Below are 18,053 nucleotides of genomic sequence, written 5' to 3' on the forward strand. Positions count from 1 at the left end.
TCCAACACACGTTGTTTCCTGTCTTGCTCATTTTGGCCATTCTGACTGGTGTAAGGTGGTATCTCAATGTGGTTTTGATTTGAATCTCCCTGATGGCTAGTGATGATGAACATTTTTTCATGGTAGCCATTTGTATGTCTTCATTGGAGAAGTGTCTGTTCATATCTTCACTGCTTGAAAAGGAACTCTCCTCCTACCGCCCACCTCGCTCCTCACCAAGAGGGTTAGACTTTAATGTTTAACCTTGACCCTCTGTGAAATGCTCTGCTGGTCGGGTTAGGTGGTAGCACGTTACTTCAACAAAATGTTCAACGGGCAAGTCACTCTTCCAGAAGGGGGTGGGGGGCTGCGGCTTCTCTAGTTCCGCACAACAAGGTGGAGCTCAGGGACGACTGGGTCAGGGGCCTCCGGGGCCTGCGGGAGCGGCAGCCGCAGCAAACATGACCGTCAACATGACTATCCCCGAGTGTGCACCCCCCCCCAAAGGCTCTCCGGGAGGCTTCACTGGATCCTCCCAGCAGGTGCATGGGTTGGTTTATAATTAATCCCATTTTTTAGGCAACTGGGAGAGGCTGAGCAGAAATTGCATCCTGAAGCCTCAGCCCGGGTCTCCTGAGAGGTGCACGTGGCTGGGACCAATCATCTTACAGGGGCACCGCGCCTGCGCAGGGAGGGGCTGTAAGACGTCTCAAGTGCACCTCCAGCCATTAGACCTTGGCCTCCACGGGGCGTCCCCCAGGCATGTGGCATTTAGGGTGACCGAGTCTGCTGGATTCTTCAAGTGTTTAGTTGGGTAATCATTCACCTTTTGATAAAACATTTAACCATTTTCGCTACACACTGATTGTAACCTTGATGCACTTACGATAAGACTCACCTCTTGCTGATGGCCCCATCGCAGTTGTGAGCGAGGATTAAGGATTCTGTTGAAGGCGGGCAGGATAGTACAGAACATGCTTCTGTGTTAACAGACGGAGGTTTTAGTGAAGGCGCAGCACGCAGATATTTATTGAGGATTTCGTTGACGTAAGACACAGAGCAGGAGCTCAGGACCCTGCAATGCACGATGGGCTTGGAGCTTCGGTGCAGCTGGACAGACAGACAAGTCCGCCATCACAAGGTGGCTTTCGAGGCAGAAGCTCTGAGTGCCGTGGGAGCATCCCGATGGAGACCCAGAAGGCTTCCCTGAGAAAGTCATGGCCTTCACTCCTCTCCACACTCTGTGACCTTGAGCAAGGACAGCAACAGACTTTGAAAGGGATCCAATCCAAGCTGCCGGCCCCATGGAGGAGTCGGGGAGGCTGGAACATGGTGAGCTAAGGCACCGCTTTGTCTCTGCTTCCTCACTGGAAAAATAAAAATAACATGGGTAGAAGAAGATTTAGGAACCTCTAAATTTTTTTTTCCTTTTTATTTCATGGAGTTGATTTCTTAAAGAAACATTTATATAAACACCAATTGTGGTCAGGTCAAGTTTTCAAGTATGGAGGACACCTGGGACAGGTGTGCTCCAGAGAATGTTCCCGTAAAATTTGACTTTCATGAATGCTTTCATTCCACAAGGGACATAACGAGCCTATGCAGTGGGGAGTGTGCTTGTCATCTTCAGCTTTTGCCTAACTAAAACAATGAATGAATGAATGAACAACAATTGATAGGATGTGAAAATCTCATTTTATGCTCCAGAAGAGGGGATCTTTGAACAAAAAAAAAAAAAAGGAAGGAGTCTGTTTTTCAGACTCTTCCTACGTTTTTCACTTTTGCTTAGGCACCAAGAGCTAGTGGTACATGTGCTGTTGAGAAACTCCAGGGTCATCCCTCTGGGAGCTCCCTGGCTTTTTACTGAGCATCCCAACCCATGGACATCTCACGGCCAGTTCGAAATGCAGCTTCTTGGCAAGACCTTCATAGCTCCTCTTTGACCAAGTCAATTAATGCCACACCAACTTAGAAACAGCCAACTCCAGTGTCACCCAATGTAAAGTGTCCAGCTTAATGCCTCCACGAAAATGTGTCCATCATGGACTTGTCCAATCAAATAGAAACTTGTACAGAGTTTTGGCAGCAAGTTAGGTGATGCATCATCTCTGGAGAGGGTTGTAGATGTTGGTGGCATTGAAGACCCTGAAAAGCTTTTGTTTGCTTGGGTTGATTCTGTCAATATTTACATTAAAAATTAAAATAATTATAAGTATTCACAATAATATTTATTTATTTAAAAATCAATAAACAGGGACGCCTGGGTGGTTCAGTTGGTTAAGCATCTGCCTTCAGCTCGGGTCATGATCCTGGAGTCCTGGGATCAAGTTCAATGTCGGGTTCCCTGCTCAGCGGGAAGTCGGCTTCTCCCTCTCCTTCCCTCCACTTATACTCTCTCCCTCTCACTCTCTCTCTCAAATAAAGTCTTTAGAAGGATAAAAATAAAAGCAATAAACACATTATATGCTAATATATTTTAATGAAAAATGTGAAAAAATTTAAAACAAAAAGTATGAATTTCATCAGTATCTGGCTTAATAAGAAGAAGACAGCTCGATTCTCATGTCTGCTCTTTCTTCCATCTGTCATGACGAGTGATTTTGAATCCGACCACACATAGAGATATAGTCAGAGAAGGGAGGAGTATTTTAATGGTCTTTTTAGAAAACCACAGATATCCTTTTTTGATACTACACCAAAACTCGACAAAGGGTCATTTCTTAAAGGTCAGTTGTGATGTAAAATCTGAAACCACATCAGCAAATTTTTCCTTCTCTGTTACATGCCAACATTGTATCGGTCTCTTGTGCTGTGAAAGGACCGCTCAGCCATGCGTGACCTTGTAACACCAAATACTGATCACTTAAAAAATACCAGTTCACTGAATTACGTGGATCTTCCAAAAGTTGATAAACTTATTATAAACATGGAAAAATCACTTTTGTAAATGCTGCTGCCAATTTCATCAGAAAAATCTGTAAGTATTGGGGAGTTAGTGAGTTCAGTTTGGCAGATATGACGAGTTTTCCAAAATTCCCATCTTTACTTGAAAGCTCAAATTTTATCATTGGCAACAAATACTGTCAGTTGTTCTCCTTGAAGTGACAGACACCCTTTATTCAATTTGGAGAAAATGTTGCCAAGTACGCAATGCTGAATAACCATAGTTTGTTAGTCGTTCATCCAGACAAAAATGGAGTTCCATGGAAAAGGCAGCAGAGCTCGCGATTCAACAAATCACCCAATGTATGGGGGTAAAGAACACAGAGATTCTAGTGCAGTTGGATGCATACACCTTGATCTGGGCTGAGGTGTAAGCAGTTTTACCCACCATTGCTTTTCCACCATCAGTTCAAGTATCAACCCAGTTTAAAAAAAAAAAAAAGTGAATAACGTCTTAATATTATCATGAATTTAGTTCTGACCTCATAGACTCCACGCAGGAGAATCAGGAACCACCAGGAGTCTGGGACCACTCTTTGAGAACTGCCTCTATAGATATTCCCCATCAAAAGTCTGCCATTCGAGAACAAGTGAGTTGACTAAAACTTCTTAGATACATGTCACACACCTGGTTTTGGTCTTCCATTGATTAGGTTTCAGTGTGGACTGATTTGCGAGTTGAAAGTGTTCTGGATCTTTAAGACAATCTTCTATCTAGTTTGTTGCTATTCACATCCCAGTGGGTAAGTAAGTGTCTTTGAGCCTTTGGGCAAAGGACCCTTCCCTAAAAGGTGGTCCATGGAGACCAGTCAAGAATCCAAATTAGTTTGATGAGTGGGAGGTTAGATCTCCAAAAGCATTGAAGAGTTGCCCATTGATTTAGCGAGAAACAGCTCATTACTTCAACACAGAAACGTGAAGTCAACATCTCCACTAGGTCTGGGTGCGTCCAGTCTGTGGGGCCCGGCCGCCAGCATGTGGGTTCTCTTCACAACATTGTCAGTCCCCGTGTGTTTACCACCCCAAGGCTCTGCTCTGTAAAGTAGAATTAACTTTCTTTTTGAGGGCTTTGGGATGTTTTTACAAAAATTCATATTGCTGCCAAGTATTTACAGTCATAACTCCTTTGTCTTAAAGACCCTGCCTGGAATTAATGGGAAGTGTACCCAGTGATGTAGAAATCAGCTCTGCTTCACGTGTGGAACCTGATTTTAGGCTTTAAAATCACAAGCCAGTTTCTGTTGGAGTGGATGATTCCTCCGAGAGGTTCACCCAAAGACCTTCTAGCGTGAGATTTTCATTGGAACTTAAGGGAAATCTTCTTCTAGAATGTTGTCTGAAGCCTCTGGCTACTGTAAGCTTCATTTTAGGTCAAGATAATACATAATCTTCTTTATTTCTATCTTTAAATGCAGGAGATGAAGAAAACAAAGAAAGGATCATTTTAGGGACTCCTCAAAAGGCAGAAATTGTTTTTAATGAATCTGGGCTGGGTTTGGAGTCTTTCCGCCCCTTGAACTTGGACATCTCAGCCTCCAGCTGTGTGAAACCAGTGTCCACTCTTCCAGCCCCTGAGTCTGCCACACTTGGTGGCAGAAGCCCTAGCTGACCACGGGGGCTGTGGTCACCGCTCACTGAAGGAGCCACGGGGAACCTGAGCAGAAGGCAGGCTCAGAGGTAACTATCTTCCAGCAGCACCCATAGGTAAGTAGCGGCAGGTGCAGGAAAGCACTGAACTTGCCTGTGACCCTTGAGTGGGGCAGAGGGAAGAGGCAAGGAGCTAACCCCAGGCACATATCCTCCAAGTGAGGACAGATTGTAGTGAAGAAGGAAAAAGAACAGTCCGTGCAGGTAGACGGTCAGCAGCATATGCTAGCTCTAGAGGCCGGCACATACTCCCCTGTGTCACTTAGAAGACACCTGGCTGCTGTTATCTGTCCCCATGACTCAGCCCAGGTTCACTGAGGGCAGCTGGTGCCCAGGTCAGGAGAATAGAGATAAAGCCTTTCAAAGACCATTGTTTGAGCTGTGAGCATGTGAGGAGGGCAGAGCACAGGGCTTGTGCCTGCCTGGAGCCCAACGTGGGAAGAAAGGAAATCCAGCAAGAGCTTCCAAAGGAGACTGGATATCTTGATCATGACCAGCTAGACATGAGGAGAGACAGCCACAATTTTTGCAGGACCAAGATACCAAGGGTGGTGGCAGGGGAAGCATTTTCCATTCATCGTGGCTACTGCGAGTCACCTTAGCAACGTGCTGACCGGAGGTGTGGAGAAAGCCCGTCAGGCCATGTGCTCCTTATCCCTGGGAACACCCGCTCCGAGGAACAGCCCTGCTTCCTTGCCTAAGACTTACTGTCAAAGTACTGTCACCTGTACTTTGGGATGACCACAATCGGCCCAACTTCACCCAGATGTCATGCTCTGATGCCCTTCGAGCCGAGTCAGTAGGAGACCGAGCTGGAGGAGCAGCTGTAGCATGGCTGTCCCTGGTGGTGACAGCTGGCGTCTGGCTGCCCGCGGGAGGGGCCCACAGCGCCCACGCGACCCTCCTGTGTGGGGACTCGGGGGAAGGCAGCGGTGTGGGCCAACGCTCTCCTCGTAGGACCTGCCTGGCGTGCTCTCACTGCACCTCCCTGAGATAACAGATCGGCTCCAGATGATTGGGAAAGAGCCCAGGGACAGTCTTCACTCTGCCTCCCGCACGGGCACAGTTGGAACCCCAGGGCCCACGGAAGTCCCACTCCCAGGCAGCTGGACCAGCAGGCCCTGCACTGGGCAGGCTCTCGGGGGTCTGTGTGGCTGCAGCCCGTGTCCTCTGTCCCCGCTGAGGCACCTCAGGTGGGAGGCCATGGCCGTTGTCCAGCTGAAGGCGGACAGTGGGGCCAAGGGTGTTCTTTGGAACAAATAAAGAAACATAATGAAGAGAAACAAGAGATTTTTTTTTAAGTGTTTTTGCCAGCTTTGGCACTCGCATACAGGGAGCAGGAGAGTCGGGTGTGGACCATCTGGAATTTGGGGCTCTGCAGCCCTGAGTGTGAGCCTCGTTCTGTCCTCGAGAGCCTGTGTCCCAGCCACATCCCTGGGAGGTCCCCAAGGGATGCCCCGGGGTTCCCTCACGCCAGCCCTATCTCTTCATCTGGGAAGAGGGGGTAAGAGCAGGCCCTCCTCAGACCGTTGTTCGTTGTACAAGGTTCCATGGGATGGTCCCTGGGGAAGCCTGGCCCATGGCCAGCCCCTGACGCGGCGGGCCTATTGTTACCAGTGTACGCAGTCCTGAGAAACCACCGCGGCTCCCATGTGAATCAGCTCCGGCCCTCCCCGCCGCTGACTCATTTCCAGATGGGTCTCCGTCGGAAGGAAGGAGGGGAGGAGAGGGCTGGACGCAGGGCCAGGGGGGGCCAGGGCTCTGAGGGCCGGTGGGAGCCCAAAGAGGGGCCGATGGAGGAAGGTGGAAAACCGTAGCGCTGACTCCTTATTGCTGAAGACCCAACCTCCAAAGGGTCCTCCCTCCCTCCACGCCTGTGGTTTGGGGCAGGCTGTGGGGCCCGGGGGGTGGGGGGGAGGAGCAGGGCAGAGACAGAGAAACGCAGCCGCAGGTGCTCCTGGGCCCTGCAGAGCCCTCACTGAGCTTCCTCCCCGAGCGAGGAGGAACCAGGGCAAGTGTGGGGAACCGGCTCACACCCCAGCTTCTCCAGGGCAGTGCATCATTCCGCTTTTCTAGGCGAGGTAATGCAGAAACACTCTGTAAAGCAGAGCGCAAGCACCCCGGTTTTAGACAACACACAGACACACAGACAATACAGACAATAAATGTGCCCAATGCCCCTGCTCCCACCACTTCGAATTCAAAATGTTAGAAGGCTTTGCTTGACATCACTAACCATCAGGAAGACGCAAATCAAAACCACGGTGAAATACCACTTCATACCCCCTCGTCAGGCTGGAATCCAAGGGCCAGACAGCAGGGAGAACTGGAGAGATGCGGAAGGGTCGGAGTCTGTAGGTGCTGCCGGTGGGAACGCAAAACGGGGCGGCCACTTCGAGAAACAGTCCGGCGGCTGCTCAGACAACGAAAGAGAGTCACACACAAGCCAGCGAGCCCGGCTCGACAGCCACCCGAGAGAACCGAAAGCCCACGTCCACGTGGAGACTCGTATGTGCACGTCCATGCAGCATCCTTCGCCGTCACCAAAAAGTGGAAACGTCTAACTGTCCATCGGGTGACGAACATACAAACAATGTCACAGAGCCACACAGTGGAACGTGACCAGGGCCACAGAAAGGAAGGGACTTCTGAAGCCTCGTGCAACGCGATGGATTCGCAAAAACATGCTGCTCGGAGAAGCAAGCCAGACACCAAAGCCCGCAGATGGTGTAATTCCATTCCTGTGAGATGTCCAGAATCGGGAAATTGGAAACAACAGAAAGGGCTTGCTTAGAGCGGGGAAGGGGGGCGGGAGAACCGGGCAGCGACTGCTGAAGGTGCAGGGCTCTTGCTGAGGGGATGGAAGTGTCCTAAAAGTGACCGTGGTGATGGTTGCACCTCTCCGGGAAGAGGCCCAAACCCACCGAACTGGGGTGCCCAGGGAGGCTCAGTCAGTTAAGCATCTGCCTTCAGCTCAGGTCATGATCCCAGGGTCCTGGGATCAAGTCCCGCATCGGGCTCCCTGCTCAGTGGGGAGTCTGCTTCTCTCTCTGCCCTCTGCCCCACCTGTGCTCTCTCTCTCTCTCTTGCTCTCAAATAAATAAATAAAATCTAATGAATAAATAAATTAATTGATTAAATCACTGAATTGAGTGCATTCATGGGTCGAATGGTATGTGAATTTTATCTCCAACAAAGCTACTTAAAAGTCTGCAATATTCTTCTCCAACGTTTTTACATAAAACAAACAAAATATTGCTAAACACATGGAAATCCACTTTCTGTCCCTCCCTGTCTGCACTGCCCTCATCCTGATGCGACCGTGAGCGTGGATTCCCTTCCGGTCTTCTTGGGATCACTGGTCAGGTGCCCCATGCCCCTCGCTTCCCTTTCTCACTTAGCCACCACGAGAGCTCTGTGAGACCGGGCCATGTCTACCCCCACTGGACGGATGAGCGCACTGAGGTGAAAGAGGTCGCCCCTGAGCTACCCAAGGTCAAGGAGCCAGGGTGGCCAGGGCCGATGCTACTGGTCCATCTCCTGTTACAAACCCAACTTCCATTCCCTAGGTTCCCAGCGAGCTTCTTTGGCCAAACCTCACAAATGACCCCCATCAATCTGCGTCCCTGAAAAAAATGTTGCAAATAACATGAGCTGTGAATACGTTGTGTGCAGAAATCCCAAAGCATCTCTGGTATTTTCCAGGAAACATTTTTATAGTCCCTGGTGATTTTATAAGTCCTTGTCTAAAAGGTGAAAAATCGCTATTCTGAACAGCTCAAGCAGACAGTCTAGACTTCTTAAGCAGAACTCAACTAATTCTCACGTCCCAGACCCGCAAATGTCACAAATCTCCCTATGAGCCTTGAAAATGTCACTACTTTTGTCGGCAAAGGATGAAAAACAGCGCGGAGCAGAGATGCCCTGCATCCCAGACACCCCACCTTGGTGGACACAGACCTTCTTGGAGCCGTGAAATAGTTACCCAAAAAGGGAGAAGGCAACACGTAAACTCTTCTGGAAGGCCGACCACAGAGAACCTCAGACCCCCGGCACCCCAGACGCCCCACTTGCCCCAGATGCACCGCTTGCTTTAAGAAAGCAGCCCCTGAGCCCCTGGGACGAGCAGCGGAGCCCACCAGCTTATCTGGGTCACCCGTATCTGCGAAGTGTCGTGGGAGACACAATGACAAACGAGAGCTGGCCCTTGCCTCCCGTGTGATGTTACAGAGTAACTGATGTTGAGTTGTTTCCTATTGAAAGCAGCCCATAATAGTGAACCGTAGCAGGGTTTTTTAGACACACTTTACACCCCGGGAACAGAGACGCACAAATTCACGGGTGCATCTCAGGCCCTGGGGTTTGGTGGATGAGTTACTGGTCAGAGAACCCAGCTTTGCCCGGGGCTATCTAGGTGAGAACCTCGTTGTTACAGGCTGAACTGCGTCCCCCAGTAAGATATGAGTCCTAACCCTGGCACCTGTGAGTGTGGCCTTATTGGGAAATAGGGTCATTACAGGTGTGTCAGTTAATAGGAGGTCAGCCTGGATGGAGGGTGGGCCCTTAGTCCAATGTGACTGGTGTCCTTAGAAGAGAGAAATCTGGACCACGATTCCATGAAGGCACAGATGCTGGGACAAGAGAGAACGTGGAACTAAGGCAGGGCCTGGAGTGACAAGACGACAGCCGAGGGACATCTGGGGCCACAGAAAGCTGAGGGTACCCTTCTCTTTGTGGAGCACGGGGTCCTGGACCTGGGCCTTGCCTTCCCTTGCTGTTCTAGGCTGCCCCCTGCTCTTCAGCCTGGGACCACTCCCTGTCTGCACGAACCTGGCAGCCTGGATTCACCCCAGGGCCCCTCGGAGAGCCCCCAAGACGGGCTCCTGGGTTTCTGCCCCCACAGTCCTCTGCGGTCTCTCTCCGAGAGGCTCTGTCAAGGACAGGACACAGAATCGAGTCCCGTCAACCTCCTGACTAATCATAGGATCTGAGTCGAGGGTCCAGGAGAGTCCCCCAGGCCTGTGATACTGGTCAGCTATGTCTAGGACCCAAGAGGCTCATAGAAGGTGCCCGAGCCCTGGCCCCAAGGAGCCCCCAGCCTCAGCCAGCCCCAGTCCCTGCAGGACCATCCCAATGTTTCCTGGTCCCCTGCCGCCTTCTCTCTCCAGAAATCTGGTGCCGGCGCTTGTCCAGGCCTCTGAGACGAGGACCGGGTGAGGAGTCAGGCAGCTGGGGGAGCTTCGGGCCTCCGGCCGCTCTGATGATGAAGGCCCTGCCCGTGACGAGCCTCCGTCTGGCAGGAAGCTTCCCTGCCCTGAAGCTGGGGCCTCGCTCACCTTGGCGGGGCCGGTGCAGCAGGTGCTGAGAGCTCCAGGCGCAGCTCTCGCATCCAGGCCCAGTGACAAGCAGCTGCCGGAGATCCAGGGGACCCCGGGGGTATGACTGAAGGTAGTTGGCCCCATGGGGCTCTGTCCTCTGGCCCTGGTGCCGAGTGCCCCTCACAGGACCCATCCTGCGGACATTAAAGGAGGAAGCAGATCCTCTGGGGAGCCAGAGAGACAAATAGGAGAGGCCCAGAGCTGCCCAGCGGGGCTCGCTAGGAAAGCCGAGATGGCTTTTGTGCTGCATTTCTGAGATAACTGGCCCTGCCCTGGGGAGGCTCCCCGGGGCCGTGGCGGCTGGTGGGACGGCTGTGGGGTGGGGCGGGCCGGCGGTCAGCCGAGACTCGAATGAATCCATGGAGGATGAATGAGTGAGTGAGTGTTTGGGCGGGTGGAGGGAACTGCAGGTGTCAGAGCTGAGCACGGATCTTCTCTTTGCATCCCACACCCCTCCCCCTCCCCCCATCCTCCTACCCTCCCCCACCCCACACACAGCTGAGGAGTGACAGCACGGGGACTCAGCAAGGAGCCAGGCAGGGTGGGTAGGTCAGGGCACCTGGCTTTGCTCTCACTTGGTCAGGGTCTCCCGTCCTAGCCTGGGCCACTCTCTGCCACCCCCTGCCCTGCCCAACCCCAGCTTGCTAACCTGTGAGCTGAAGGGGCTGCCCTAGGCCAGGGCTCAGCAAACTCGTCCTGTGCCCAAATCCAGCCAGACCACATGCTTCTGCAAGCAAAGCCTCCCTGGAACCCAACCACGCCCGTGCTTTACGCAGGGTCTCTAGCTGCTGTGAGGCACCCCGCAGGTGAAATAGCTTGTCGGAGAGCCTGTGGCCCCAAACCCCTTAATTATTTACCCGGACCCCTGCTCTAGCGGAGCCCATCTCAACAGGAGCAACACCGCCTCCTTGTGGGCGATTTGGAAATTGCAGTCTGGTGAGTCCAAGCAATAGTCCTTGTAGCATCTTCCATAAATACAATCGCCGAATCGTTACATTGTACACCTGGAACTAATATAACATTGTAGGCCAACCATAGGTCAATAATAAAAAGAATTTAAAAACGAAATCTTGCCAAAAAACAAAAAGAAACATGAAATCCCGCCATTTGCAACCATATGGACGGAACTGGAGGCTATAGGCTAAGTGAAGTCCGGCAGAGACAAATACCATATGATTTCTTTCATACGTGGAGTTGAAGAAACAAAAACGAGCAAGGGGGGAAGAGAGAGAGACGGGGCGGCAAACCAAGGAACGGACTCTCAGCTCTACAGAACACACTGGTGGTCAGGAGAGGGGGGGTGGGTGGGGAGGGATGGGAGCAACCAGGGATGGCGATGAAGGGGTGCACTTGTCGCGACGAGCACTGAGAATATATAGAATTGTTGAATCACTATATCGCGCCCCTGAGACGAACATAACCCCCCACCCCATGTGAACTGGCCCCGTGGGTAAGAGCAATAGTAAAAGACACTCTTAAAAAATGACTTTTTTAGTTCTTGCGGTTCCACTTCATAGAGGGTGAAGTCTTCATATTTATCTTTGAGATCCGGAGCCCAAGCAGGTGACAGTCTCGATGGACGTCATCGGAGGCAGTGAAGGGGGGTTCTCCCCGGCAGGACGTCTCAGACCGCGGGGACAGACGCCCCCTCGGCGTCCGCGCGGCCGTTTCCAGGCGCCACCACTAGAGGGCAGCACGAGCCCGCGCGTGCGGTTGGAGCCCCCGCCGCGCACCGCGGACCACGCAGCGCCCAGGGGGGCGGCGAGAACCCTGCGGCCTGGTCCTGAGCTCCCAGCAGGAGTCAGGGGCCTCGGAGCGGGGGTCCGAACGTGGAGAGATGTTCTAGTCTGTGACAAATATAGGGGAGCCGCAGGCCAGCTGCCCGTGCTTGGATGTCCCCTGCGGCCCCACCCCCACTGCCTTTCGGGAGACGCACCTGTCCTCAGAGCGGCTCCCTCACGTAGGGCTCTGCCTCCCCATTCCCTCCTGCCATCCTGGTGCACATCTGCATACTCCTGGTTCCAGGCAGCAAAGACATCTGCGCATTCAGCTAAACTGACCCTTTCTCCAATTTATTTGACATTCGGGATCTTTGTGGGAGCCTGTGTGTGTAACAATTAAGGCCACGAAGCAGGCCTTGGTAAATGCTGGCTTAGCACTTTTTTTTTTTTTTTAAGTGGGATTTTGTTCATTTTCAAGCCATCTTTGCCAGTAAGGAGATTGGTTTCCCCGCACAGAGTCCTGCCTCTCCCCTACAGTACTGAGCAGACTCGGGGTGAAGGGGTGTGTGCCCAGAGGGAGGGGGGCTCAGGGACTCTAGGTGCACTGGGACTGTATCTGTCACACCTGTGGGCGAGCTTGCTTCTCCTGATCCCTGGGTCTCCCTTGGACCCCGTGTCTGGGCAAACTGTGGGTTACTGACAAACACAGTCAAATGTGGATAACTGTAACCCAAGAGAGTTATTTAAGAAATGCAGAGGCCCCAGATCTTGGCTCTTCCTCTCCATCTGGGTGGGTGCATCTCCCTGCTGGACCACAGGCTTCTGGGCTGGAGGCTGGGGGCGCCCAGTGGTGGGGTCCTCCTCTCCATTCCCCCCAGCCTGAGAACACAGTCCCCTGCAGTAGGACGAGATCCCTGGGTGGACGTAGCCAGGGGGAAACGCAAGCCCTGAGCAGCGAGATTAACCTCGCTCCTCCATGATGCAGAAGGTCACTTAGGCAATGAGGGTCCCCATCATCGTCAGCGAGTGTCACCACACCGATTTTTGCTGAAATCCTTTAAAGTTCCACGCCGATTACATCCTTGTAGATTCTGAGTGTGGGAAATGCCCCTCCACGCAACCCTACCCACTAACCCATGACATCCTAAGCTACGTACTTCTCCCACTTTGTGCTGCTCTAGGCCCTGAGATCAGGCCACCTCCTCCATGCAGCCCTCCAGAGTGCCCCGTGTTGCACGCCCTCAGCATTTTCTTTGCATTTCTTGGGCGCTGGCATCCCACCCATCCTACCCCAGGACAGGCTGGGGATCCCGGCACCAGATCCTTCTTGCATAGACTAAGTGGGTCAGTGATGTGTCAGTGAAATTATTTGTTTCCCCTGAAACTAGGTGATGACTAAGCAGGGGCATACTCCTCGCAGCTGCCTGAAAGCACCCGGAGCCTTGATAAGTAGCAAGAGGAGGGATTCAGACCCACTTCGAGCAAGCGGATCTCGTGTCCTGTTAAGAGTGAGCATCACGGCACGGGGCTCTCCTTTCCAGGCCCCACCCCTTCCCACCTCGACCTCCCCTTGGATGGGTCCCACCTCGGGCAGGGGGCACAGCTCCCCTTGGCTCTCCGCCGCAACCTCGGGCAGCTCTTCCCCTTCGGCCTGGCGCGTCTCCTGCACTTTCCTATTTAGGGACCCATGCAGCCGGCTCCTGCCCGCCGGTCCCCGTGGCTTCCTCCGTGGCCCCTCCTGCCGGCCACAGCTCCGTCCCTCCTTCCTGCACTTCTTGGACATCCCCGCCAAAGCAGACGCTGGTCCCCTCTCCTTCCTCTGGGAAATCTCCCAGCTCAAAGTGGGAGTCATGAAACGTTCTTAGGAAGGTCCGGTCAGAGAAGTCTGGGGAAGGGGAGCCGCCCTTCCCACTGCCCGGCCGACCCCAGCCTGTCGGACCTGCCTCCTCTCTGCTGAGACGATCAGCTCCGTCTCCCCAAGCCGGCTTTCCATGTCCTCCGGGCTCCCTTTCCAAGGCAAGTGTCTCAGGCCCTCCCCTCTCCCACCCACCCCCTCGTGTGGCACCTGCTGCCCTCCTGCCTTCACCGCGCCCTGCCCACGGCCCTCCTCCCCCCACAGCCTCCTCCCCCTGCCTCCTGCGGCCCCCACCCCTTCTTTATCTGGTTGTCTGGGCTCCAGCTGCCCAGGAGTCCCCAACACTTCACACTGTCCAGGAGCAGTTTCCTGTCCCGCCTGCCCCTCTTCCATCTTCCTGAGCTCGGGGCTAGATGCAGCCCCTGGGGTGCTCCCGGGGGCTCTCTGGGGGCTGCTTCCTCATGGACAGGCCTGCTCACCCACAGCCTCCCAGTGCTCTGGACTTCGGGGACCTACTGCCCTCACCCCCACCAGCCAGCCCAGCCCAGCATGTCCCCCTGCCTGGCCACGTCCCACAATGCCCTGTGGACAGAGAGGGACAGGCGGGGCCCCCGAATCAGCAGGCGGGGTTCACAGACCGCACTTACAGAGTGTGTCAGTGCTCACACTCAGCTTTGAGCATTCACTGTGTCCGTCTTGGAGAGGGACAGTTACAAAAACCCCTTCTTACTGCCTTGAAGAGCGGTGGCCACGGCTGGACCCCCGGCCTCCCGAGCAGAGCATTCCCCAGCATCAAAGCCCCAGAGTCCCTGAACACTGACACCCCTGCCCAGGGCTGCCTCCACCTTGTGGGTCTCGCCCCCCCACTCCCCTGCAGAGCTCCCCACCATCCCGAGCGTTGCTTCGAGAAACAAGCTCTCTGGCGGTGGAAATTAAGATGTAAAAGTTAATTATTTTATTGGGCTTAAAAGAAGAAGAACAACCACTGGCCGACTTTTCTGATTTATTTTCAGAACGAGTTTTCACTGGGTAGGGATTGTCGCCGGCTGGGATCTGTGTCCCGGCCCCGCTTGAGGGCTGACCAGGGAAAGCCACGCGGCTCCTTTGATCATTAATTCCCTGTTTTTAAAAGAAAGTAATCAGGAAGACTCTCGTGAAGCTGGGGAGTTTCCTGAAGGAAACTCTGTTGAGGGCCCTGCCCGTCTCCGAGGAGGTGAGAGCTGCTGCGGCCTCTGACGGGACCCTCGGGCTAGCGGGAGGCGGGCTGAACCCTTCGGAGAGTGGAGACCTGCTTGCGTTTTGAGCAGACTTCCTTCTTGCCCTGGGAGGGCCTTCACCCCTTCAACCCTCTTCCCCTTTGATGGGATTACTGGGGCTGCTGGGGCTCCTTTTCACCTAACAGGCTCTGGCCGATGGCCTTTGGCGGGGTCAGTCCGGAAACATCCCGCCGCGTAAGGGAGAAACATTTTTTTCTTCTTAAAAAATGGTTCCTCGCAGTCCATTTACGTTCTTTCTCAATAGGGATTTCCCATAAATTTGCTGCCCTTGGAGAGTATCAGTCTCTAAGTACGATTCTCTTTCTCTCAAAGCGAAATCTAGGAAGAAGGTAGGTTTTTGTCGTCGCCCTCCCTGTGGGTGTTCACTGTCTGCCTCTGATTTACTTGAAGTAACACGGTGGGTTAATTCTATAAACAATGTCCACTAAAGAGCGAGCGTTGCCGTCACATCGCGGACCCTTCCTGGAACGCTGGGCGTGGAAATGGCGTTGGCTTCACCTGTGTCTCCCAGTCTCCGGAGGACAGTGTCTTACTGGAATCCATGCGCTGTGACTGGCAGAGGTCTCCGAGCTGGCCCTGGGAGAGACCGAAGGACCGTCCCCCACAGGGCTCTGCGCTCCTGCTCCCACGGGCCACGTCCTCCCTCCGGTCGGGCCTCTGAGCCCGCGCCTCCTCCCCCCAAGACCTGCTCCTCGCCTCCTCGCCGAGAGAACCCGCCCGACTTGCTCTGTGTCCCCAGCCCCCTTCTCCGAGTCCCTGGCTCTTCATTTTCGGATTTGTCTGATTCCCCATCTCCACCTTCCGTCCTAAAATAGAAGTTCCGTGAGGGCAGACCTGGGGCTGAAGGCACCCGCTGCGACCCGGCTTCACAGCCGATGCCCTGGGACCGGGGGCGGGGGGAGCGGGTTTGGGGTCCGGTTCAGGTTGGCCCTGCAGCCTGTGACGCTCGGGTGAACCGTCCGGCATCTCAGCCCTGCCCTGCCGGCCGGGGCGGGATGGGGGGCTAGTGAGTTGCTCCAGAGACGACTGCGGTCCCGGCCGTCTGCTGGGGGGTGACGGATGCCCCGACAGGGGTGAGGGCTCATCTCCAGGGGACAGCTCTCCACGCATTCCCAGGACACCTGGCTCACCGCAGGGCACCCATGTCACACAGCGATGTCATCAGTGTTGGCCCCCCGCCCTCCGTGAGCACAGGATTGGGGTCTCCTTCATCTCTGTGTCCCTGGTGCCCAGCAGAGCGGGGGGCCGGCAGGAGGCCCCGTCAGCTGCTGTTGAATCAGCACACGTTTGAGTTGGGGGGGGTCATGGGGCAGCCCTGTCTGTGCGCCATGGGTGAGCAGCGGGGAGAGGGGCTGGGCATCCTTTCGAACACAGCCAGGGACTCCCAGCAGAGCTGTGTCTTCTCCCCTCCAGGGGAGCCTGCGGATCTGCCCGCCTGGGCACTGTCACTCCAGCCCTCTGGTTGGCTCCCAGGGGGCACGCAGCCCTGTGCCACCCTGTCGCCGGGACGTGCCTCCCAGTTTCCTGTACAGGTGGGACCTGAGTAAAAATCATTAGAGAGGGAAACAGGCAAAGCATCACTTGCTAAGCAAAATGTAATTCAACAATTGCTGCGTGAAAGTTGTCCACGCCCCTGACACGGGGGTCTGAGAAGAGTATGTGGGATTTCAGGAAGATATGGGGGCACAGACCGCCCCCCGCAAGTTCCACTGTGAGCAGGTGCTCTACAAAGGAATGCAGATTTTAGGATAAAGGAACAAAACTACAGAATTGTGTTTTTCAAAGCCAGAGCTCCTGGCAGCCCATCTTTATTACATACATGTTTTGCATTTGTATTTACATGTATATATAATTTACATTATATATAAGCATATAGGTAACATATATAATAAAGATGTGCTATAATAAACCATTCTTCATATGTAAACATATGAGAAAATAAGATAGCACACACATATATACAAACCCTATACCACGGTCACAGCTATGTTCTTAAATGTGTGATTTGTTTAAAATGTTTAATTTAAAAACACGGTTATCCTTTAAGCTGCAGTGATATTAACCTTGGTGATGGGCTCCCTTACCCCCAAACCAAGGACCAGCAGAACTGTGGCCTAGTGTGAAAGTAACTTAGTAACTTAGAGTAACTTAGTGTTGGAAGGTGTCTACTACACTTTAGGGCACAGAAGGCAAAAGTGCAGCACACTGGGGGACAAGGAGGGTGGGATGGGATGGAGGGGCATATCAGAGAAGGCTTCCTGGAGGAGGTGATGTGAAGGCTGGTTGAACCAGTCAGGCAGTTAAGGGAGGGAAGGACACTCAGGTAGAAGGAGCCACAGGGGCAGAGCCCCGAGGAAAGGGGAGATTCTGGGGTTGCACGTGGTGGGGACTGGTGGTGTCTGGACTCAGGTGAGAGGACAGAGGCAGTGAGGAGGGGGAGGATCCGGCCTGGGAGGGGTGGCCATTAGAGTGGCTCATTACGATGGGCCATCTGGGTGTCTGCGCAGACACTGTGGCCATCAATCAGTGGGGATGGGGGGGTAGAGCGAACACAGCAAGCCGCCAGGAGACCATGAGGCCGTGGCAGCCGTGGTCTCTGGACAGCAGGGGATGGTTGAGCCACAGACCGATGTAGAGGGGGAGGGGAGACTGTAAGTCAGCAAGATAGGGAGATGGAACTGACAGGCTTTGGAGTGGGTCGGAGGGCAGAAGCAGGACAGCACCACATCGTGGTTTCTGGGGGTGGGGGAAAGGGGGTGCGGGGGGCCCTTCGCTTAGAAGGGGTTTCCTAAGGAGAAGCAGGTATGGGCCAGTGGGGAAGAGCTCACTTTAGGACGGCAGCGTTTAGGGGCATTTGGGACATGGAGGGACTCTCTCCCGGAGCCAACTGGCTACGCCAGCCAGGAGCCCGGAGGAGGGTCTGGCTGAGGCTTTGGGAGTCATGCGTCCGGGGACAGGCAACAGAGGAAGAGAAGGGAGGGACCAGATATGCCCAGAAAAGCATGGAGCATGAAAGGGGGTCAAGCTGAGGGCTGAGCCCAGAAATCACCAGACTTCCTTCCCTATGCCTGGTTCTGGGGTGAAGCTACCAGGAAGCAGCCCCAGGGCACTGCAGCCCTGAGTGGGACAGAGAGTGGGGGGCACCCTGCAGCCCTCACCCCGGGAACTTCCCAGTGCTGGGCGCCTGCCGCCCCCCCCCCACCTGACTGCCCCGGAAAGATAAAGCCTGAAAATCTCCCCAGATCAGTTTCAA

This window comes from Martes martes, assembly GCF_963455335.1.
Source record: "Martes martes genome assembly, chromosome: 14".
Classification (NCBI taxonomy): Eukaryota; Metazoa; Chordata; class Mammalia; order Carnivora; family Mustelidae; genus Martes; species Martes martes.